Source organism: Ictalurus punctatus, chromosome 27, assembly GCF_001660625.3.
Source record: "Ictalurus punctatus breed USDA103 chromosome 27, Coco_2.0, whole genome shotgun sequence".
Taxonomy (NCBI): Eukaryota; Metazoa; Chordata; class Actinopteri; order Siluriformes; family Ictaluridae; genus Ictalurus; species Ictalurus punctatus.
Window position 1 is genome coordinate 11535667 of NC_030442.2, and position 25355 is coordinate 11561021.

The window sequence follows — 25355 nt, forward strand, 5'->3', positions numbered from 1 at the left end:
CCATCGCTGACAAACACACCCCCCTCAATACGCTACACACAGAACATCCTGAAGCATCCTAAGCCACAGGCGTCAACATTAACACATACAGACACTAATTCATTCTCAGACACACCTCCCAATCTCTCATCACACACAACCTCGCATGTACACACACACACACACACACACACACACACACACACGTATGCGCCCAGCACAAAAACGCATCATCTCATCTCACTCCCAAAATGATGCAAAATATGAAACCTTATTTACAGAACCCTCTCCACAATCATCTCCTGCGCGAAAATAGCAATCTTGTCTTTCAGCCGAGGAAAAGGCGAGAGCCGTTCTAAGAGGCTATGAATTTGGTTGGAGCTGAATAGGATGTTGGTACATGTTTTACTAAAGGAAATATAATGGCACACTATTATTAGATCACATTAATCATGAGGGTGCCAAAGGCACTGACAGCAGCCCTGAAAGGGATTGAAAACGTTGGTAATGGATATAAATTACCCATTGTGTGATAAAAGGATTTTTTCCACTAAGAAGGTAGGAATAAAACACAGAGCTTCCAAATGTGCGTGTGTTAAAATATGGACTAATGCAGGTTATCTCAGGCGGATTAAAATTTTAAGGGAATCAGATAGTGACACAGAGAGGCCTTAAGTTAAAAGAGGAGGCTGTGAGAGTATAGGAATTAAAAGCTGATTAAATCGGTGTCTGTGTGACAAGAGTAGTAACAGAGAGAGGTGGAGAAATAGAGAGAGAGAGAGAGAGAGAGTGAGAGAAAGAGAGAGAGAGAGAGAAAGAGTGACACAGGGCAGAAGGCAAGAGACTTGTTTTGATAGAGGTCTGTCAATTGGCACGGCGATAATGAGTCACGTCTCTCTTATTCGGTTATTTATTGCCGACTTGGCTGGCAAACAAAAGATCAATAATTTTGAGCAAATCTAATGTTGTCCCTGCCGCTAATGCGCTCGTCCATCTCCGCTGGCACCCTCGCATGGGAGCGACACCGAATCTGTGGTTATTCCACATCAAATGCAATTATATCATATGGCTTTAATAACACACAGGCCCCCCCATGAATATGTGGTGATACTTGATAATGCCTATGCATATGTGCGTGCAAACGTGTCACATGCTAGTAAATTATAATATATGTCAGTATATAAGCCGCTTTTTCAGCGTTCACTCTGAATCAATCTTCATTTGCAGCTTCAGATCTAAAATGAAAGATGAAGTGTTCTAACAGTCCATCCACCGACTGACAGCACACACACACACACACACACACACACACTCTTACATACACATACAACGGCACGGAACTGAGAGTCCCATCTGTTAACAATATGCACCTCAAGATAAGATCCTTATCACACTTATTCTAGAGATATAAGGCTTGCTAATTGTTCTTCACATAGACTATATCACCCATCATTCAATAGCAATATTTAATGAAGTTAGTAAGAACAGATGCCCCCACCCGCTAAGCTGTCCTCTGCAGGTATATTTCAAAAACAAAGCCAGGCACCTGTAGTTAGACAAATAAACACACACACACACACACACATGCACACACACACACACACACACACACATTGAGGTAGAATATTGAAAATGAATGTTTTTGAGTGATACAGCCCAATATGTTGTTATGATATGTGTAACATTCTGGTTATAACACATCACGGTATACACATTAAACACACGTTACGCACTGGATTAAATCCCTTTTTTTGACTTTTGACGTTCCTTAATCATACTTAAGACATCACACATGACGAATTTAGAATTTTTCAAACAAGGTTTTTCAATTAAGATGCTGCAAACCAGTATGGCGGCAGTGCGAAAATAGCTAATGTTCTTAATATCCTATTAAAAGATCCTTATAAATCACTCCAAACCAATTATTTCCTAACCGGCTCTTCGTCTTCATTTTGTTTGTCACGTGGATTTCAGGGACCAACAGCTGCTCTGTTTTATCACGTTGGAGCGGTGGACAAAATGACACTATTTTTGGTGCTTTAGAACTTCGATCGTAGTGCCATGCTCGTGAAATTTTTGACTCCTTCACGATCACATGGTCGTATGCGCCTTTCCTTGTCATTTCACGCGAGCACGGTTTGGCAACAAGCAACGTTTAAAGGCAAATATATCACTTTATACTTTGGTCAATCCCATTGTTTTTTTTTATTTATTTATTTGTGTGCCTCAGGATACCACGGACCACTAATACACGATGACTCAGAAGCCACGGAGTAAAGAATTCAATTTCTACTCTTCCGTCTTAAAGGTGACTTTCGGATTACATCCTGCCTCATTTTCTTTTCACCCATCTGCTGTAGCAAGCTGAGTGTCTCCCTGCTGCCTCACCTGCCGCGCAGCCCCAAAGGGAGCCTGACTGACATCCGCCGATCACTGCGCGCCATGAGAGAGAGGGAAACGGAGGCGAGTGGCGCATTAATAACCGCCTCAGAGAGGAGCATGGGAGGTATCGCAAAGATCGGATATCATTAGCACGAGCGTGACGCACCGTGAATCACAGCTCATGCACACGACGACAAAACAAGGTTCTTGGCCTGTAACATTGAATCTCCTCCCATATATAATTTTTTATTTTATTTTTTTTAAAGTGTACAGTACACTGTCAGGTATCTTCTCTAAAAGAGTCAATCAATACCAGACCAACTGGACGGAGACTGAAATGATTTACAGATTGCTCATTGCAAGCTCGATAAAGTGGGGGCAATGAGTCCACACATTCAGGATAAACGATACACCGGACATATGGTGTGCTATGCATCTGAGCACCTAGTTAAGTAGGGTGTGTGTGAGTGTGAAAGTTGCCCGTGAAAAAGGCTTCAAGTGCAGCAGAAGAAAGTGAGCTGTGTGTCGTGGATCTCTCGAGGGACACATATGATGTCTAAGTGTGCTGTAACGGAGCCTGTCGACTTCTGATGCTTTCCTTTAGCCACGAAACCCTTCGCAAGCAGCAGAGAAGCTCTTAAAGAAGTCTTTTTTTTAAACATGCATATCAAAGTGGTGAGGAAGTTGGCTCAAAGCCTTTGTGTTTGAGCACAATGTAGATCTGAAAAGAGAAGGGGGGGACGAAGACATAAAGACGTATCCAAAGATCTCTTTGCCATCCACATCCCCTGCACCGAGTGGCAATGCATCATTTGTATTGATGCAATATTAAATTTCAGTATCACATGTCAAAAGGTACAAAATGATAGATCATAGCCTAACTAAATGAATTATTAACACGGCTAGACTTCTCTCCCAATCAACTGTGTCTGAAAAGTACAGTTTGATACTGGCAGCATTTCAAAGCTTCAGTGACAAATTCTCTCTCTCTCTCTCTCTTTCTCTCTCTGTTTCTCTCTCTGTCTCTCTCTCTGTTTCTCTCTCTCTCTCTCTCTCTCTGTCTCTCTCTCTGTCTCTCTCTCTGTCCCTCTCTCTTTCCTTCTCTGTCTTTCTCTTTGTCTCTCTCTCTTTCTCTCTCTGTTTCTCTCTCTGTCTTTCTCTCTGTCTTTCTCTTTGTCTCTCTCTCTTTCTCTCTCTGTCTCTCTCTTTGTCTCTCTCTCTCTTTCTCTCTCTGTCTCTCTCTCTTTCTCTCTCTCTGTCTCTCTCTCTGTCTCTCTATCTTTCTCACTCTCTCTGTCTCTCTCTCTGTCTCACTCTCTCTGTCTCTCTCTGCCTCTCTCTCTGCCTCTCTCTCTGTCTCTCTCTCCTTTTTTTTTGATAAAGTTTTTCTCCATCATAATGGATCTGGATTCATGCTAACCCTCCCCAACTCCCCCTCATCCTAAATCATCCCACAATGCAAAGCTGCATGAGCGTGGCTTCCGATTGTGTGGAATTTCGGTTTGTTTGCTTTCTTTTTTCCGTCCTGTTCGCTTCACAGAATGCAAAGCGTTATCAGATTACTCTAATTTGTTGGTAACGAACTTAAAAGCAGGGCTGACTTTGTAATATGGTTTCAACCGCTGAGAGATGTACTTCTGCCTGGAGTTCTGCAAACCTGAAGCCGTCCAGTTTTTACTGGCTGTATTTAAAGCTACTCCGATCAACAACACTCATATGGGACTGTTTAGGTCATTCCTATTAAATAAAGTATATACCGTTTACAACCAGGAAGAAAGCTGGATGTCTGGACTGGAATGCAATATTACAAATTGAACATCCCAGTTTACTAAAACGAGTCCCTGCCAACTAACTTTAATAGATTGAATTAGTGTAGAATATATAGTTCTGATCATTTTATAAACAAATGGCTTCCTACATTGATGTGGAAGTACAGTATATGCTACAGAAGCTGCTAATTCTGTTAAAAACTAATTAAAAAATGAATTGTGCATGTGTGCCGTGTGTGTTTGTGTGTGCCTGCGGTAATCATGACTCCAGAGGGATTTAATTGGAGGGTCCAGATTGTTGGACTGGTGACCCCGCACAAGTCACGGCCACCATTAGCGTCCGGCTCACATGTTAACAAACACAATCCCTGCGCCTTGTCACGAGAATTCAATTCAGGCTCTTTGTCTGCCTGCTGCCTTCGCCCTAACGATGGTCTCTTTCCCTGCCTCTGTCTTTTTTTTCCCCCTTCTCCTTAAACAACAGAACACAGAGGAGTCGTTAGGACCCTCTCTTCATTACTTCAAAAAACCAATCATTAGACACCAGAGTATATACGTAATTAGAAAATCACTTCCTTTGCAATCCTGGCTAAGTAGTTTACATACTGTAATTACAGGGACAAAATCAATTTTTAATCATTTCACTGATTGGGCTCATCAGCTCAGTAGGAACATTGTATCCTGCTTGTTGTGCGAAAGCAACATCTGGGCTAAAACAATTACCCTTTTGTGTTCCCAAACTATTCAGAGCAGGGCTTTCTACAGCACCCGCCGGCTGCCACCGAGCCCCTATGTAGCTCTGTCTTTCTCTTTCTCTCTCTCTCTCTTTTTTCTTTTTCTGCCCTTGATGGGCGCATGGTGGATCACGTTTAAAGCCTTATAAATCAATACTCTATAATAAGCCACTCTTGAGAAAACGCAGCATATTGCTTTTTTAACACCTATTGTTTTTTTTTCTCCCCCCTCCTGCGTTTTTTTTTTTTTAGATTGGTTGTTTTTCGTGTTTGCTGTTTGCGCCTCAATCAGGGAAAAGGGAACAGATTTTGTTTCGCCTGAAGAAATATCACCTTATTAATACTACGTGTTCCACTCGGCTACCAATTAAAGTACTATTTAATGCCCAAGTACGGCGTTCACCGAGCAAAACTGTGAATGCATTTTAATTATTGTTGTTTCAGAGGACAATACAAATAGAAACGCGTCGTATGCACCGGAAACCTGACTGCGATGCCTCCCGACAGACGAAATTGAGCCATATTCAAGCTAAATACATAATGAACTTTGAGATCTAAGTGTTCCTAAAACGCTCTACCCTTCAATGCATAATAAAACGCTTTGCATTCTCGTCTGCACAGCAGCAGATCGATGGGCATCGGGTCTCCCTCCCTCTCCTTCACTTCAAAACAGAGGAAATCAGATTTGGGGCGGGGGGGAAAGAAATCAGTTAATGCATTGATCATGCCTGCTGTATGCAAATCTCATTTGCCTCTATTTTTGAAGCGATCGATAGGGTTAATTAACAGATTCGTTTTAACCGCACTCCGCAACACCTTTAGAGGCGTCGACCCTAGAAATCATCGACCCGCCATAGCTGTGGAAAGGAACAGCAGAGCGTGCATGGGGCAATAAATCTGGAAATCCAATTCGGCCATGAGCGCAGGAGTAAATGTAAAATATGAATGGCCAGACAGGACTCAGGTACATCAGAGCTGTGTCAGAGATGTAGCAGCTTTCAGAAGTTTCATCTAATCCAAACTTTTCGTAAACCAGGGTGCAGGACCTCCATACTTCATCAGGATTAAAGATCAACACACACACACACACACACACACACACACACACACGCTGAAGGAGCCTCATTGATTTCCATACGAATGTATTCTTGATTAGCTGTACTGTAGATCTGCCTTAAGCGTGACTGCTACTAATAGTAAGTTATTTCTCTATTTAATTTTATTTTTACTCCTGTTAGTCCATTTTCTACTGACTAACGGTTCTGAGGTTCATAAATGTGCATAGTTAAGGTCCATCTAGATTGAAAGCAAAAAAAAAAAACTGTACGAATCCTATGTTCTTTCCCATTTAAATGAAAGACAATTACATTTTTCACCAGGAGATTTTTATTTGCATTCAGTCTGAGCAGTCTGTGTGTGTGGTGTAGATTGCTGTAGTGTAGCTTCACAAGTGATGTTGTTAGCTCAGGTCTGCTCTGTGTATATGGCATCAAAAACAATGTCATGTTTGGTGGTGGTGCCAGCGATGTTGTGCTGCCCTGGTTTAATAATGGACGCAGTTTGAAATTATTATTATTCCCAAAATGCTCTTTTGTGATTTACTTTGAAGGGTGGCAGGGGGACAACTCTGGGAAGATCAGGCTTGCTAAACGGGGCCGCTCATTTGAAGAGCTTTTTCCAATTATACAATTAGCCAGGAATGTAGGGCAGGAGCTTCGGCGTACCGATAGCGGCGACCCTGGAAAGCGAGACGTTTTCCTCCTCACTAGTTGTGTACAATAAAAACAGGACCATGTTCGGGTCTACTGTACGACTGGAGAGTTGGTATAGTAGAGGGAAACAATTTGAACCTGATTCATGCTAATTACATGCAAACAGCCTCAACGACATAATTCGAAGCAAATGTACAAAGATTGTAAGGGTCAGGCCTAATGAAGACTTTTTGTGTCATTTCGATTGCATAGATTTGGTTGATTGGAAATAATTCTGTGCAATTGAGATTATATAAATATCTTTTTAATGGTGAAAAAAAGGTTTTAATTTTATCATTTGCCCTTTCCATTGTCCTCGTCCTTCCGCTGCTATAATGTGTACTAGTTTGAGAATGGAGGGAGGGGGGACACAACAGCTACCATCTGCCTGCCTGTGGATTTTCTGTAATCGCTCTTTACTGATTACACTGCTGACTACATGAACCTCTTAAATAATTATCCTGCAATAAAAAATGCTAAATAATTATTATCATTAACTCCTAGCAAGACGGCTGCCACTCCAACTAATGCCGCCTAAACTGTCAGTGGCAGAGAGGCTGTGTTTCATGTCAATCATCAGATTTGTACAATGCCTCACCATGGAGATGGAGCCCTGATGGATAACATGTGCCTAAACTGGAGATTACGCTCAAATGGGAAGAGTTTTCTAGATTTTTTTTGGATTATACAACGAACAAATGAATATTTTGTGAGGATTGGCCATAAATTAGCCAAGGGCAACAGCAACATAAACATATGAAGTATACACTAGTGTATATCACATGATCCTATACATTGGTCTGAATACAGTCCTATGCAATTTTATCAAATTATACTTCTCTTGTCTCTTAGCGTTCATTGCATTTAAGACTGTATTAGAAGCGTATCATGTGAATCGATACATATATTTGATTACATATAGATAATATGGATTGCCAAAGATTATCGAGTAAGTTATTTGAGTAAAATTCTGTTTTAATATGTATTTATACCACTTCGCTCTATTTGCCATTTACCCTCATCTACTCTTGAGACAACTTCACTTTACTGCTAATATATCGTTCTACCTTTAGTAGCTTACGGAGAAAAGGTTCTCATTGATTAGCACTTCACAAGAAATCGATTCTTACAAACTGGCCTGACCTCAGTCTCACATTATGAATTAGAAAGTTGCATTCCGAGAGAAGAATGTCTTAATAATTGTTCACCGCCGCAAAGATGGAGAAAGGATTAAAAGTGGAAGGGGACGGAGACAAATGGAGACATCTAAAAGTAGGAAGAATAGACGAACAGGGAAAAAAAAAAAAAAAAGAGATGCATGACTGCCAGCAGGACAGACTTGGTTCCAAAGAGGAGTTAACGCACGAGAACATAAATAATGGAAAAGGGAAGTGAACGAAACAAAGTGTTGAAAGAGACGGGGTGTGGGGTAGAAAAGCAGAGCTACGGCATACATTCGTTCGTGGAGAGTCTATTAGAGAGCCGTCCTCCCATCTTTCTGTCAAACACTCCTCGTTTTCTTTTTTCAGTAGCTCAGAGAGGATGTTGGAGTAAAACGGCAAGCAGACCCAATCAGTCGAGCCCTGATGCAGACAGATAATTCACCCCTCCTGTCACATGATCGCCCATCAGTCGGGGAGATGGGGATGTATCGCCAGCAGCTCTTGGAATAATGGCTGCACCTGTTTACCGTGTCACCTCTGTTTGCTAATTGTCTCCTTGAGCTACATTGGGGAAGCGAGCGCGTCTCCTGCCTCTGACAGACGGGCGTTTATTTGGAAATCGCATTACTTCCAGCGTGATTGTTCTTTTTGCTGTTTTTTTTTTTTCTTCTTCTTCTTCTCCCCTCTTTCTTTTTTGCCTCCACCACTTTTTATTTTCCTTTTCCAACGGGGAGGGTGGCGGTGAAACTTAAATGAGTGTGCCGGGGATACAGATTTCACATCCTGATTAGGTGAGGTGACAGCGCGCGGCTGAAAAGTTCACATGCACTTGTTTTTCACCGAGGAGGGGCCGCGTGACAGACAACTTTAATATCCTCCTCTTTTGGCGCCATCAATCGGCATGCCAGCCAGTCGTACCTGCAACTGGGCGGCACAGGAAGAACACAGACAGGTTCACACGAGGGGGTAGACAAGCGCCTGTAAACAAACTCAGCCCAACGAGGAGATGCAGCACCCATGTGTTTGATATACCCGTAATTACGGCTTCAAAAAGTTGAGCGCTACTCCGCGCGTCCTACTGTGATGGGAACAAAAGTAGGGGGGAAAGCGTCTGATAATTGCCATAATTTTTAATGTGATCCTCTGTTTTTTTGGGGTTGTTTTTTTTTTTTTTTAAATAATGCACTGTCACTTAAATGTGAGGTGAATGAGAAAAGCCTGTGTGGATATGGTGGATGTAACTGAAGCTGATAATGTTGCTCCACACTGGTTCAGGTGTTATAAAGACAAGAGCTGAGGCAGCCAGAGGCTCCGTACGTGCTGGACGGGACTTTGATGATCGGGGAAAATATGACTCCTGCCTCAGGTGCCACTTTCCTGGGAACAAAACCGCTTCCTTCATCTGCTCCATCAGCGTATATGGATCTGACACTGGTGTCATTGGGGTTTTTTCACTCATCAATCTCCTCATATAACATACAAAACACACGCATGTCAACATGTGCACACACACACACACACACACACACACACACACACACACACACACACACAAAACTATTGAGAGCATGCTCGCTCTCACATACACAGACAATAATAACCTTTGGCTTATATTTTTCTTTTTACAGACTGTAACAGAATGATAAAAAAAGCAGGGAGGGATCGTACACAGCCTCAAAATGCCATGTGTTACACGATCCTGCTTTAAAAAGCTCCCGCTTAACGCTAGACAAATAATCTGGCCGACATAAACTATGTGAACTACATGGCTTAACTTCGTTTTAAAGTAGCTTGTAACCCTAAGAGGGCAGGCCTCCCAGAGAGTAAGAGAGAGACACAGGGAAGGAGAGAGAGAGAGAGAGAGAGAGAGAGAGAGAGAGAGAGAGAGAGAGAGAGAGAGAGAGAGAGAGAGACGGGGCATCTGAGTAGGGGCGGGGGCACAGATGTGGGGCTCTAAGCAGGCCACCCCCAGAGCCTGCAAGGGGAATTCTAATCACCCTGTACTATTTCAATAGAGCACCAAGACGAGTACGCACACTCTCACACACACATACATGCACACAAAGGCATGCTTGCCTTAAGTCACATTCTAAATTGGATCCCAGGAGCATTTTCCCCACCTTGTTCACCAAAGGCATTGTGCATGTTCTCTCACTGCTTAGCATATGCTGGGTAACCTGAGCACTCTTCTGCGCACACACTCTTACACTGTTTCCAAAAGTTGCTGTGTTTTATTTTTTATTTTTTTTAAAAGGTATTTCCCATCAGGTGCTTAATTAGATTCAATACACTGCACATATATCTATAATGTTGCAACTTGGAGGGAAAACACACACACACACATGCACCCACATACGCACCCACATACGCACACACACATGCACATTAGTGCGATTTCACAGAACTTTAGGAACAAGAACAAGGCAAGTTGAGAGACATGAGATGGGGAGGGGGTGTTTGTAGAAAAAAAGTGTTTATTTATTTTTTTTGCTTCACCACTTTCCCAAGAGTTTACCTAAAATGAGTTCCTCTGCCATTTCGTGTTAAACTTGATGAGTGACAGATAAGGGGTTCATAGCTCTTTCTTTTCATGTTTTTTTCCCTCCATATTTTGTCGTGTTACTGGAAGTACATCTTACATCTTACTCGGGACACGACCTACGGCATTGTACTAGTTACAAGTAGACATGTGCGCTGAAATTTCATGTTAAACATCGTGGCAGTCCATCTGACTGAAACACTTTCATGAAACGCTCTGCAGTTGCACACATATTAACCAAAAAAAATAATAATAATAAGCGAGAAGTAAACTACTCCCAAATATTTGTCTTCTGAAAACCTGCACTTTTTTTGGGGAGACAGGGGCAGAACCGATAGCAGAGAGGTCCTATTATACAACAATAGGTGTCTGGCAGGCGAATTTCTAAAAGTAATAGGCAAAAGCACTGAAGTGTTGACTTTACAAAGGATGTAGGGGGGGGGAATACACCCTCCCTCTCTCCTAACACCCCCCCCCCCCCCCTTCTCCCGCGTCTCCACCACTCTCGCCCGGCTTTCCAGCAGGCTGGCAGGCGAAGTTAACATTTTCACAGAGAATATTCCTTCCCTCCAATAGTGGAGCGTAATTCATTTTCCATCTCTGTTCATTAATCATTGTTAAAATTAGTGATCCATTTCTTCCACTCTGCCATCTGCACTCAGCTTCGTTACAAACATGACACCTTCCCGCATAATAAAAGCTGACAGGCACGAGGATGCCTTTCCAAATAGCTTTCTGCATATGTGCACCTCTACAACTGATGCCGTTGTCAGACAAAAGTAGGTTATTTAAGCAGCGCTCCACACTTTAACAGCGTACACACGCACACACACACACACACACATACACACACACACACACAGACAAACATCGCGGGTAGCCAGGTAGACCAGCTGAACACGCCTGAAGAGACATAGATTTAGATTTAGGACTGATTTACTATACGTGCCTCCAAATACAAACAACAAATAGCATGTAATGATTCAAACATGAGTATTATGTACCTATCTGTCCTTCGCTAACTTTTACGTTCTCTAAGATAGGAAGCTGAAGCGAAACTTATGTGATTTATTACTATTCGGCGGTTGTGTGATAATATGCTACACAAGCACACAGAGGTTTTATTTTAGCTTTACTTGTTCTCCATTTATTATCTGACCTCCTTAAACCTTACCACCAGTGTGTGCGTGTGTGTGTGCTTTCTTACCTACTGCATCATGTTCTTATTTCCCAGAAGGGAGTTAAAAGGAATCCGAAACTCTGCTTTGTGGGGGAAAAAAAAATTATAATAAAATATGCTTAATACTTCCACCTACTCCTGAATGATATTTCCATTGGATATTACATATCAGAGTGACCTATTCTCTAGGCAGGTTTAGACAGACAAGCTCTTTGTTCTGAGCAAATGAGAGTGCATATTAATGTTACATTGTGCGTGTGTGTGTGTGTGTTTGTGTGTGTGTGTGTGTGTGTGTGTGTGTGTGTGTGTGTGTGGCTGCCTACATATTAAAGTCTGAGCAGCATATGTGTAAATATGCCAGTAGATTGCGTATGTTGACGAGTGACTAAGTGTGTGTGAGTGAGTGTGTGTGTGTGTGTGTGTGTGTGTGTGTGTGTGTGTGTGTGTGTGTGTGTGTGTGTGTGTGTGGAGAGTGTGTTTGTGTGCCTGTGCTGTGCACTCATGTGTGCGTGCTAACTTGTGTGTCAGTGGGTGTTTAGCGCGGACTGTCTCAGTTGGCTGAGGAGAGCACGGTCGTGCTGGTATAATGAGCAGTTTGGACCAGATGATGCTCGTGTGTGAGCAGCCAGAGCCCTCGTTCCATCCCTCCAGATCCAGAGCAGAAGCCTGTGTTTGCTTTCAGCAGGCCCTGACTCGACTCCCTCGGTGCCCCCCGTGTCCCTGGCGAGTCTCAGGCTCCGTGCTCGGCCTCCCTGGAGCCTTAAGCCCACACCAATAATCTATATAATGCCCTCAAACTGGGGGCTTTTTCACACCAGAGTTGAGCTTAGACAGGGCCAGAGGACACCGTCAGCTGTCTAGCCAACTGCTATCTTAACACACGCGCACACACACATATACACACACATACGCGCGCACACACATGAAATTCAGATACATGAAAAGATTTTGACTCCACAGTGAAACAGGACAGCAGTTAAACCACGTTGTCTTCACCTTTCTCCCTGTTAACTAATCTGATTCCTCTTAACTCCCCAAAGACATGTCCACACACACACACACACACACACACACACACACACACACACACACAGCCCCGTGCACACCCATGCTGTACACACAGACATGTTTCATTTCAGGTTCTCAGCACATTTGAATTCCAGAAAAGCCGATGAACGATAGAGGCCAGGCCCCTTCGGACTGATTAGCATCATTTAAGAAAGCGCAGCGTACAGAACAGCACTGAGCCCAGCCTCCGAGATGGGTGGCCTCTCGCCACATTACGAGTCAATACCCAGTAAACTCATTTGAATTGAACACGGAGCAAAACCACTCCAGCACCACGGCCCCGGTGCACATTTCCCTCGCCTCCCTCACCCCACACCCCTCCCCCCTCCCCCATCTCACATGTACTCATGTACTCCTTTTTTTTGTTTTTTTTTTACTCCCACTTTTTTTCCCCCCCTTTTTGCCCCTCTAAGTGTGTTCAGTGTTGGGAACCACACAAAACCACCTAAGGTATGCATGTACATTAAAAATCAAACAATGCCTCTTTTCAAAAAAGTACATAGATAACAAAGGAGGGGGGGTGGGGGGGGGGGTGGAAAAGCATGCTCAGCCACCCTTTTCCAAATTAGATTAGCGATGCAAATGGCTTAAATTTTTTAAAGCTTTCGAGAAAATCCTACTTATGGCTGCGATAGCGTGCCAAAAAGTTCATCTGGCCTGTAAATTTAAGCATGGATTACAAATATTCAAATCATGAGCTTACTGTTCAAATAAACATTTCCAACAGGGAGAAAGTTGCAAGGCATACACTTTTTAATATAATGCCTTCCCTGGCATCGGCTCGCCTCTCCTCAGTTTCCAGTCCTAATAAAACATAACCGTTCCAAAAAGAAATACAAAAGAAAACAAAAGAGTTAAAAGTTCATCTTTTTATGTTCGGGTTTTTTTTTTTCCCCTCCAAACTGATTAAACAGACTTGATGGAATCTGTAATGACTGTAATTGTAACCACTTATACAATTACACTGTACTGGGTGAGAGACAGTGTGTGCTGATACTCTGCCTGGGACAGCGGAAGAGCCACAGCAGGTTATATGAAGAAGAAGTAGGTAGAGAGACAGAGTGAGAGAGAGAGAGAGAGAGAGAGAGAGAGAGAGAGAGAGAGAGAGAGAGAGAGAGAGAGAGAGAGAGAGAGAGATGGCTTAGGTTGGTCAGCTGCTAGCCACATGCTCTGTTATGCACTTTTTCTCTAAGTCTTATCCCAGAAATGCAAAGTCTGAACACGGATTTGAAACTGACCAGTGCGCATTTCTTATTGTTTCCTGGAGTGGACTTGAAATAAGATTTCGATGAATGTCTTCTCTATCAGCCCATCTATCTATCTATCTATCTATCTATCTATCTATCTATCTATCTATCTGTCTGTCTGTCTATCTATCTATCTCTATCTGTCTGTCTGTCTGCCTGTCTATCTATCTATCTCTCCATCTATCTATCTATTAATGAATACATTTATTCGTTGACTTATTCCTGGACATCTTTTTTCAAGCCTCCACAGACGTGTCCACCCTCGATGGTCAAAAAAAAAAAACCAACAACAGCAAAGCAGATTACTATTTTTTTTATTTATTATTATTTTTTGACAGCCGAGATCAGAATAGCCCCCGCGCCCTAGACCAAGAGTGCCGCATTAAAGTCTTCCACATTTGCAAAATTGCAAACAGATGCAACTCAAGTACCTGCAAATAATCTGCCAAGACCAATTTCAAAAGGGAGATTTCCAAATATGTGGAAGTCATTAGGACGCGTATTATTTTTGCGATGAGCAGGAGGCTCGGGCTGGCTCCAGAAGCAGATGGGTGCTGCTTTTATTTAGACGAGAAGAAGAAGGGGAAAGAAAAAAAAAAAGCCAACATGTTATTCCGGCATAAATGAAGATATATAGTGCCTATGAAACAATTACACCCCAAATATTGAAGTTTCAAAGGGAACAAAAGAATGTCAAATTTCTTTTCATCATCGCCTGCTGCAATCTATCATCTTCTATGAGTGTCTGCTTTTTCTTCTTGTTGCTTGTCACTATAGATAAGACATGAGACAAAAGAATCGAAAAAAATTAAAGGTAAAGATATTAGGTACTTTTTTCTTCTCTTTAACCAAGCTGTGGTGTTCATTTTTCATTTTTCTTTTTTTTTTTCCAGCATCTAAGGTTCTTGCCCCCGCCCCTCCGCCCCACACACACACACACTCATTCTGAAAGCTTTAAAATAACCCCGTGCCTCATTTTCTAAGTAAAACATTTTTACCACTAAGTATTGCAACATACGTCATCTACATCAAACAGGCTCCATTTTGCACGCATCCTTAAGAGGAAAGGGAACATTAAATATTAAATTGAAATGCATATCATCTGCTTCATACTAATCCTAATTTCATACCGTGTCTTACTTAGATCAAATAAATATTTAGGTGAAATAAAACTGTATGAATAGTCTGAAATATGATCACCCTCAGAAAGGTAGAGACAGTTCCATCCTCTTGATCAAGGTTCTGGAAACAATAAGCATACAATCAGATTCCTTATAATTGTAACAGTAGGAAGCATTTTAGAATTTCCACTCACTCACACACACTGTGTTTGAAGGCTGACAAACAGAGATAGAAGGGGGGGGGGGGTGATCAAGTGATCAAGTGCGTGAGAATTCTGGGAATTTTGTTGCCCAGCTCGTCTCTTCCTCTGTCTCTCTGCCCATATTATTTGCTTCCTGCCTCATTGTAGCTGGCAAAAAGAAAATTCAGTAATTGAGCAGTACAGAACATGTGCCCTCCCCACTCGAAGATGACAGATGGATTATAAAAACTTCAAAGGCGAGCATTTGGAGCACCAGGGGAGAGATGGTAGGTATTTGAACTATCATTCTTTACCCAGGAGACAATGGCTGCCTGACATGATGCATACATCAAGGAACAGAGGAACAGTGCAACCACGCACACATCATCTCTCTCTTCTCTGCTTCTCTCCCTCTCTCTCTCTCTCTCTCTCTCTCTGAGATTTTTATTTAACATCCTGTTATGAACAACTTTCAGTCGAACGCAGAAAACAAGACGTGCGCAGGAAAGGAAGAACCGGCCTGAGGTGACTTCGAATACTCGAGCACTCATGTTTCATAAGCTTAATAATGCACTTTCCATACGCCGTTCTAACGTCCAATCAGAGAGACGCGCACGAGACGGAGGGCAAACAAGCATTGGCGTTTAACTCGACGGCGAGCGGAAAGTATGTAAGCATTTCAGTAAGTATTTCATCTAATTATCCCGGCGTGCAGGCTGAGGATAGCGGTGTGTTTGCATTCGGTGCGGCCCTGCTTAATACAGCGAGGAGAGCTGCTGCTATCACTCTACCTCATCCTCTGCCTTGCTTTACTTATGACTGTGATCTATTAAAAAAACATGGCCATCTGTCCAACTTCCTTCAGCACAGAAGCAGCCTATGGGCAAACTACTTTTAATAATATAGAGACAAGATGTGGAGACGCCATCATGCATACCTAATGCAGGGAATACGGAACTAACCCTGATTGTTGTTTTCTAATAAGGAACCCACCCCCCCTTTAAGAAAAAAAAAAGAACGGAGAACGGCAAAAACACTGCCTTAAAGCCATGCCATAAACTCTACACATGCAATTTTGTGTCTTTAGTTTATAAGGGTGTGGAAACAAACTACTTAAAAGTTGTAAAAGGTGCCATAAAAATTATCATGAAAAATGAATAATAAGAATAATAAAATGATCATAATAATAAGACGAATAACAGTTATTATTATGATTATTTTTTATTTGTTTGTTTTTATTTATTTATTCATTCAAAATTAATTCTATAGACACTTTCTTTTGATTCTTAATCAATTTGCATGACTCAATTTATTATCAACAGTGAAGGTTAAGATCATACTTTTGTCATATGACAAAACCAAACATAGAGTCGAGTCAAATGTGTACAAATCCAACCTAAAAATGAGTTCTTTTACACACTACGACTACAAAGCTTGACTCTCAGAGCTGCCCTTTGACCTGTAGTTTGACCTCTCTTATTAACCTCCCAGACCTTATATTTGTGAATCTGTGCATTGAGTATATATAACTCTTGCAGGTTTTTGTCTATGTGTATATAAAAGCATGTGTGTATGTTTGCATGTATGTGTATGTGTATGTGTGTGCTGCCTGCAACAGGGTGTGTGTTACGCCACCCTTCTTGTGTGTGGTCACCTTTTCAACGTCCATCAGGATTTCCCACTTAATCCCATTGGATCATCCCATCACTGCTTAAAGGGTGTTTATGTGTAATGGATTCCATCTTCTCCTCGTCACCCAGTGCCGGCCCAACCTCAACCCCCCACCCCAACACACACACACACACACACACACACTGATTATTAATGCATCTCACTTTTCTCACTCTGTTCCAGCAATCACAGCCCCGTTTCCTTTTTTACACTACATTCAGCTCTTGCGTTTTCAGGACTGAGCATGATGTGTAGTGTAATTAGGTTAATTATAGAAATTGTTTAAAGGAATCATTTGGCAAAAAGTCAAACTGATATATTTTGACATTTTTGACAAGTCAAATTTAAGCCAAAGAATGTTTGGTGTCTGATATTAGATTATTCAGTTGCTAACAAATAATAGCTTCATAGCTCCAGTGGAAAGATTAAAAAAAAAAAAAACATTTTTTAAAAAGCAAATATCTGACAACAAAAGATTTGGGTCATTAAGTACATTTCGGATAACTGGATGATTGTGGAAATTAGACTATTTTCTGTGCTTTTCTTTACTATTGAACTACTTCTTTAAACAATTGCAAACAAATGAATTTACCTCAAATGTAATCAATCCACCAGGGCATGTTTGGTGTCCAGGGTTGCCAGGGACTTGTTTTTTACACTAAATTTTTGACTAGTTTTGGAACAAGATTGTGGGTGGAAAGTCTCTGGCAAGTAGGCTAGTTTAAAAACAGTCCACAACTGGCAAGATCTTGTGTTAAAGCAAAAATAAATCTAATCAATTTGTGCAAACATAGGCTATGGCAAATGAAGGGACAGTGTAAATGCAGATAGAGTGTTGTCTTTGATATACAGAACCATTTCTGCTGTAAGATATAGTATGTATATAAGATATACATGAAGTCTCCCAGATGAAGTTTGGGAGACAAATAAGGGATTACTGAGTAGATAATATATGTGACTGAAAATCGTCTCTTAGCTCCAGTGTAATGTTTTGTGTGATTGAACACTTTTAATGTAACTGGAAGATTGTGTCATTCCCCCTGACCGGATTCTTCAAATAACTCACTTATTCCAAATGTATCAGATCAACCAAGTTATATTTGCTTTTTTTATTTATTTTTTTTACATCAGAAAAAAAGGGGTATATTTATTCTTTTTTGTTTGTTTCATACATGAGTTACACGTGTTCATACGTATTTTAAGGCGGCACTGTTTGGAGCAGTACAGTTATCTTGTTATCCAGGACAATGACAATAAACTCTTGAATCTTAAACCTTGATTTTATTGCGCCTTTGAAGCTTTACTCTAAAAGCTCATTTCAACTACACCAGCGGTCCTCGAGGCTTAATCATGTACCTGAAATAATTTCAAGGGTACGCTATGTTCATATTTCCAAATACGAGATCTGTACATACTAAAGGTATAATGAGGATATTACATTAGCGACAAAGGAAAGGTTAAAAATAAATAAATAAATAAATAAGTCGATAAATAAATTGTGTGTATTCAGGGAAAAATCTCATAATCTCATTTTTTTTTTGTGCTGATACTAATAAAACCACCCTTAATAATTATTTATATTTTCACATTATATTTCTGTCACACAAATACCATTACTCTAATCAGTCCCTGCATCTCTCCCCCTTCACTATTTACCCTTTCTCTCTCTTTCTCTTGTTCTCTCTCTCTCCACCTCAGAGTGAAGGCCAGCAGTGTGTGTGTGTGTGTGAGTAAGCTCATAGCCCCTCCTTCTCATTACTAACTGCGCTGTTTGATTAAGAGCGTGTTAAGAAAAAAAAAATCATATTGAACCTCCATAATTAAGATCACTCTCAAGATTACCCCTGACAACAAAAGCAGAAAAAGAAGGAGCGCAAGCACAGTGAAGATGAGTGCTAGAGAAAGAAGAGCGTGGACGAGTTTGACCTCTCTTCTGTATACACTTATGTTTAGTACAGTGGCAGTGGTGGGAGCCTCAGACTGTCTCAGAGACATACGCTACACATGTAGGGACATATACAGCACCATAATAAAGCGGCAAACGAAATAGCTTTTCTGAAGTGCCTGCGAAACTGTATTTAATATTTACAAAATACTAGGGGAAAAAAGGAAATATAGAATTCGTTTTCAATTCTACCTAACAATGGAGTTGCTGAGGGTTTTAAAAGTACTACTGATATTCAGCATACTCCTAGATAAGTGTAGCATGATGTAATTTATCACAGTATTGATATCATATCATCATACTGGCCAGTCCTATACCTAACCACTCCGTCATCCACTCATACACACTTAGGTACATGAACTGTGAATGAATGGATAAAGACAGCGATACATCAACTTTTCCAAACACACATGTACATATCCATTTCAAAGGAAACAAAAGGAGGCACAAAGATAGATGATCAGCATAATCTTAGTCGTAAATAAAGCTTTCGTTTGCAATAACACACACACACACACACGTACGCACACACACACATACACACGCACACTACACTAGATATGCAAGGCTGCTGCAGGTGCTGTGAGACTCTAATGAAGACAAATAAATGTGCAGGAATGCTAGAAGTGCCATAATAACAAATAAAGATCAATACTGTTCATGGGAGAATTATTAGCCAGCTTTGTGAGTTTTAGCCAAAAGCCTGTGGCTCTGATTTGCCTGTCTTACTCATAAACTTCCTCTAGTTCAGAGGAGACTCAGGGAAACACCATATCTTTTGCTCACTTTTTTTTTCTTTCTGTCTGTGCTGCTGCTCTGACTGGGTGCTCGGTGAGGCATTGCGGGTTAAGTAGCCGGCCCAGAGGGAGCCCATGGAGTGGCGTCGGTCCACCTGGGCCATGAGCCTGCAACCTCTGAGGTTACAGGTCAGTCGGCGGTACTACACCACCGCTACCACCACCACCACGCCATGCATTACCCAGACCCTGGTCTGCCTCCAAACCCAGCGCAGGAGGCCATTAATATAATCACAGGGATGTAGTGTGCGGCGGAGAGCCCTGAGGCTATGGCAATCAGTAGGGCACAGAGAGAGAGGAAGCGAGAGGCGGAGGGAGGGAGTGGCACGAGAGAAATAAATACATAAACGAAAGGAAAGTCTCCCAGAGCTTCCCCGGATCGGGCCGCACTGAAACGAGATCACAGCGGATCATCGGTCCTGAGAGAGGCGAGCGGCAGGACGTGGGTATGTGTGTGGGTTTAGGGTTGTGTGTGTGAGACCTCCCATGAAGAAAAGAGAGAGAGAGAGAGAGAGAGAGAGCGCGAGAGAGGGGATCATGAATCTTCCTTTCCCAACCTTAGGCCTTTTCTAGCTGGTTGATCTAGCGATGACTGGTCACAGTACCATCATCATGCAAATTTAAACAGAGACGATCTTTTACCCTCCTAATGACGGCCCACACGTACAGTGGAAAGTGTTAATTATCAACACTAGAGCAACCCCATCACCCCCACACACACACACACACACACACACACACTAGTCACCAGCTAAACCTGTTATAAATGTCTCTTTATAATTGCATATTCAATATGAATGCATGACATTCTTATTCATGTATGTGAAGAAAAGAGTTTTAGAAAAAAGTACTGCTTTGAGCAGAAGTGTCATTAGCCTATGTTTTTGAGATAGAAAAAAAAAAGAACGCGACTTTACAGCAGTTTACAGCAGCAAACTGCAAAAAAAAAATTATGGAGTAGAGCAAAAATTAAGCAATTATTTATTAGAATGTAGTGACAGTGCTAGCGAGGTAGTGTACGTGCACTACTTTCCAAAGTTTCAAAATCCGTCCTGAGTGGCAAGACGGAAAAGCGTTCGCCCTATCTTCAAGCGATTGTGCATTTGAATTTCAATGATTCCACAGCCATCCATGCTCACTGAGTGGGAGGGATGGCATATTTTCTCTCCCCTGTCAATCAGAACAACACTAGCCAATCGGAGTCCTCTGTGAGCTCATGTATGCGGAAGATGGCAGATAGCGCCTTCTACCAAGTTTGTTACACGACATGAGTGACAGTTGGAAAAGATGCAAAGGTTGGCTTTATGTGCCTCAGAGGAATCACATGCTTGTCCCACCTCAACTGGAGAAAAGTAGAAAAAAATATATATATAAATTCCTGGTCTAAATGAAGATATGTGACAAAGAAAAATTAACCCCTACCACAAGGTCATTTCTTTTTCATGTCCTTGCACCATTTCCCATTTGCACAAACTGGAGAATTTTATTTGCGTTTGATCCGACCCTTCCTTTGAGTAAATAAAAACGCGCCTTGTCATATGACATGGGCTGTAGTCAGAATGGTCTGCTGCTGTAATTCTGTAATTCTGTTAGCACATCTTGATCCTGGTGCACTTTCTTCTAACACAGTGCACTTTTCAAAGTACAGTATCCAACAGAGAGGGCAGGAACAGGAACTGATACATCCTGTACAAAATCACTTGACCTTGGTTAGTCTCGTGTCTATTTTTTGACACATTTTCCGACACTTTGAGTGGATTTATAAGTATAAGAGAAACCCGAGTTCTCAGTTTGGACTGGCTCAGATTTCTTTCAGCCATGTCCTGCTCTTCAGGCTGAGTGTGAGGCGATTGGATCGTCCATGTGCATCTTTGCTGATCCATACTGACAGCCTTATTTTCTCAAACAGGCCAACTTTCCCTGACGCTTCATCCCTCACTTCACTTAGCTTTCTCCCAATTAGACCGATTGGCACAACAGCTTTAACAAAGAGACAGACAACAATGTCAAGTGACCAAAAAAGAAAGAACCAAAAAAAAAATATATTTGAAGTGGCTTTGTTGAGAAAATTTCCCAAAAACATGCTTGAAATATATTAAGGGTAAATGCTGTAGCATAGTGTGAGGAGGAGGAGGAGGGGGAGGAGGAGGAAGCGTCTTAAGACTTAAAAGGTGTAAAGGAAGCCGCATGTCAGGGGAATTCTCTCCAAGAGGCCTTTTAATATTCACTTCGGCAATAACGCAGATAAAGGCAAATTCCCTAAAGTAAATACTGTTTAACTCTCACCTTCAGCAGCAGTTACATTAAAACAGTCTTCACAGGAGTGACAGCTCTCCACAAACAAAAGCACTGCTTCCGTATAGTGATGGCAGGTGAGATGTACAAATGTTTAAATGCGTCTGTGTGTGTGTGTGTGCGTGTGTGTGTGTGTGTGTATGTCTGTGTGGGCACGAAAGTGTGTGTAAGAGAGAAAGAAAATAGTGAGGCAGCCTATTTTAATATGTATAATATGATCACTGTTATGCTCACTACAATTAAATTTAAAAAATACAACAATTTAATACAATTTCTAGTTTAATTTTAGCTTCTTTTTTTTTTTACTCAAACTGCAACTCATTCACTCAAAACATGTTTAAATCAATAACACTAGGACATTAATAAAAAAATACGTTTTAAAACACTGAGACATCGTGCACAGCGTGGAGTGGAACATGCATAACGTGGGATTGTGTGACAGTGTACTGTACATTTCTGAACCTCCTCATTATCCTTCTCCATGCTAAAACAGATTTGCTAAAACCTCAGTGGCTAAAACAGCTCAAAGATACACATACATATATACTTAAAGGTCGTCTCGGTGTACTTGAGCGGCGCTGCAGTCCTGGAAATGTGGTGTGAGGAGAGAGGAGCTCACAGAAGGGTATGTGTTCAAAGCTTGGAACATTCGTTAACATTCAGATCTACTTATTTACTTTTGCTCTGCCAGAAAAAACAGTAATACTCTATTAGGACTCTCGGTGGGCCGAAAAATCGTGTTTCAAGATGCATGGTTAAATGCTGCCTTGAAAAAAAAAAAAAAAAACAACACTGTCCGTTTGAAAGAAAGAAAGATGCACTTATATTTGAATAAAAAGATGCTTCATCTTCATGAACAGAGCGCACATGAACCAGGTTAAAGTGTTTTACAAGCCAATGTATTTGCTTAAAGGTCATCAATAACAATTTTGGCAGAACGTTTTAAAAATTCAAATTGAAAACAATTTAGCTCCTCCCTCCAAAACCACACCCCCAAACAAATAATTATGTTATTAATAAAAAAGCCTGGATGTTAGTATAACAAGATCTGAACTGACATGCAATGTGATTGACAGCCTGATAGATAGTCCTGATTGGTTTGGGGTTGGTGCTCTATATATTTTTTCTCCTATTTAATAGCACCTGGGGCACCTCAGAGACCAGCCTTTTATATCAGAGATATATTTTGACAGCTGCCTGAATGTGAGACTTCGCTAAATATTACTACAGGTGTGTCTGGAATTTGTCCAAAACAAATCTGAGGCAGTTATGTATCAAGTCGTATCTGAATCGAATGTATCCTTCGCTTTCCTACAATATACCGAAATTCTAAATCCCATAATTCTGTGTATAATTAAATAACACCCTTACTTTATTAGTGCAGGTGTTGTCAAGGTTTTTTCAACCCCTTTAAACTGTAAAATAAATAAATAAATAGATAAATAAATAAAATTCCACACACCACTCAATTCAGATTTATTTCATAACCATTATTTAAATATGCACAATAATATTTCATCTATTTATTTGACCTGTAGAGTGTTTTATTCCTGAACTTTCCAACAACAGACGACATTACATTTATTCACAGGTTTGGATTAAACCAAACTGGATAATAATTATAAGACCTCAATAAAAAATATAATAACTTTGTTAATAATCTGAGGTCATGAGAGTGTGATTTGAACTAAATAATAACAATAAACTTTTTTTTTTTAAAAAGCACAGACGCCCCTTGGTGGTCTCCAGACCCAACTTTAAGACCCTGCTTTAGTGGATCATTTCACCTGGATACTGTCTACTTGTATCTAAGGACTGCTGTAATCATAACGACTGTCATATATTCACCCCAAGACTCTTATCATCATATCAACAAACTTAGTGGTGCTTGACTTTACAGAGTACAATTGTTGAAAGAGCAATGATTTATAATCCCGCTATCTGGTGTCACTCAAAAGAGGGTTCCCTTTCGATTCTTGTGCTTCTCAAGATTTCTTCCTCATGTCGTCTCAGGGAGTTTTTCCTTGCCACTATCGCCTCTGACTTGTTCATTAGGGATCTAAATCTACATCCGGATTTTTGTAAAGCTGCTTTGTGACAAGGTCTATTGCTAAGACTGCTACACATATACTATTTAATTGAATTTTATTGAATAAATGTTCTACTCTATTCTATTTTTGAGATAAGATATGGACCTCATCTTTCACTTCAAAGCTCAGGAAGAAATGTGGCGAAGCACTAAAGAGCTCTGCAGACAGCCGGTCATCTCGCTATCACCACTGCCACATACACATCTCTAGCGGCTTGTTCAAGTGCATGGCGCCGATATGTTAAGTACATCACCGTCTCTTTATGACAACGTCTCTATCTTTCACTTTCTGGCATCGCTGGCTTCTCTTCCTTTGTAAACCATTTCCCTCTCTCTCTCTCTCTCTCTCTCTCGCTCTCTCTCTCTCACCCTGTCTCCCGCTCCCTCTTTCTCGCTCTGCCTCTCTAGCCTTCTCTCTTTATCTCTCCTCCCCTCTCTCTCTCTCGCTAATTCACAGGGTCTGGTCTGTCTGTGCGGCTGGAGACGCCAATGCTATCATTATCAGCCAATTCAGCCAGCCGTTAAATGGTGGAATCAGGAGACATTTGCTCTCCTCCACTATCGCTGTGACATCATTACCGGGAGAATCAACAGCACAAGCACTCTGATCGTGTGTGTGTGTGTGTGTGTGTGTGTGTGTGTGTGTGTGTGTGTGGTGTGAACATGTGCAATATAAAATATAGTGTATGGGGGTAACAATAACAGGGTCCTACCTGTGAGATAGCAAGAGATGTAGAAGGTCGTCAGAGGAGGTTTCCCAAGTGTTGAATCTGGGGGAGAGAGAGAGAGAGAGAGAGAGAGAGAGAGAGAGAGAGAGGGAAAGGATAAAGAGGATTATAGAGCTGTTTTCCCATTCAGGGTTAATGACAGCTACAACACTTGTGCACTTTCTTTTTCTATCCCTCCTTCTCTCTCTCTCCTCTTCATAACATCACTCTAATAGCCACCTGTGAACCTCCATGACCACATGATCCACTCTCAGGCTTCTGAAGTAGTGTCACCCCTGTGTCTCTGGCCTGTTCCTCCCTCAAGAATAAATCATCATCGTTTAGCTAATATCCATTTTTAACCTTGCTCCCTGATTAACAGCACCGCGCCCCCTCGTCCAAATCCCTCATGCTACAGTGCCGCCGAATAGCGTTCCACTGTTTTTATATCGCTTTTTTTCCCCCACCTGCAATCACTTTTAAATGATGGGTACTTCAACGGCAAAACAAATAACATTTCATTAACCATGGCTGTCACGTCAGTTTCAAAGTGCTGCTATCAGCAATTTTAACCTTCACCTGCATGGTGAAGGAAAAAAATAATAAAAGGCACGTGCATTTTAATGAACTAATAAAAGAATTCCCCCACCCCGCTCAAAACACCAAGGAGAGTAAATCAGAGGTGATGGAACACGGAACATATGGAACACATGTGAGCCCACGGCAATGACTGAAC

General features: G+C 41.4%; 1 protein-coding gene across 5 annotated transcripts in view; it reads right to left on the reverse strand.

Moving 5' to 3' along the window:
* Positions 1-25355, reverse strand: part of znf536 (zinc finger protein 536) — a 184382-nt gene that overhangs the window by 151737 nt on the left and 7290 nt on the right. For all 5 annotated transcript variants that reach the window (XM_017458816.3, XM_017458814.3, XM_017458815.3 and 2 more), the window contains one exon: positions 24626-24682. The gene's annotated coding sequence lies outside the window, so the exon portion shown is untranslated. The remainder of the gene's footprint in view (positions 1-24625; positions 24683-25355) is intronic.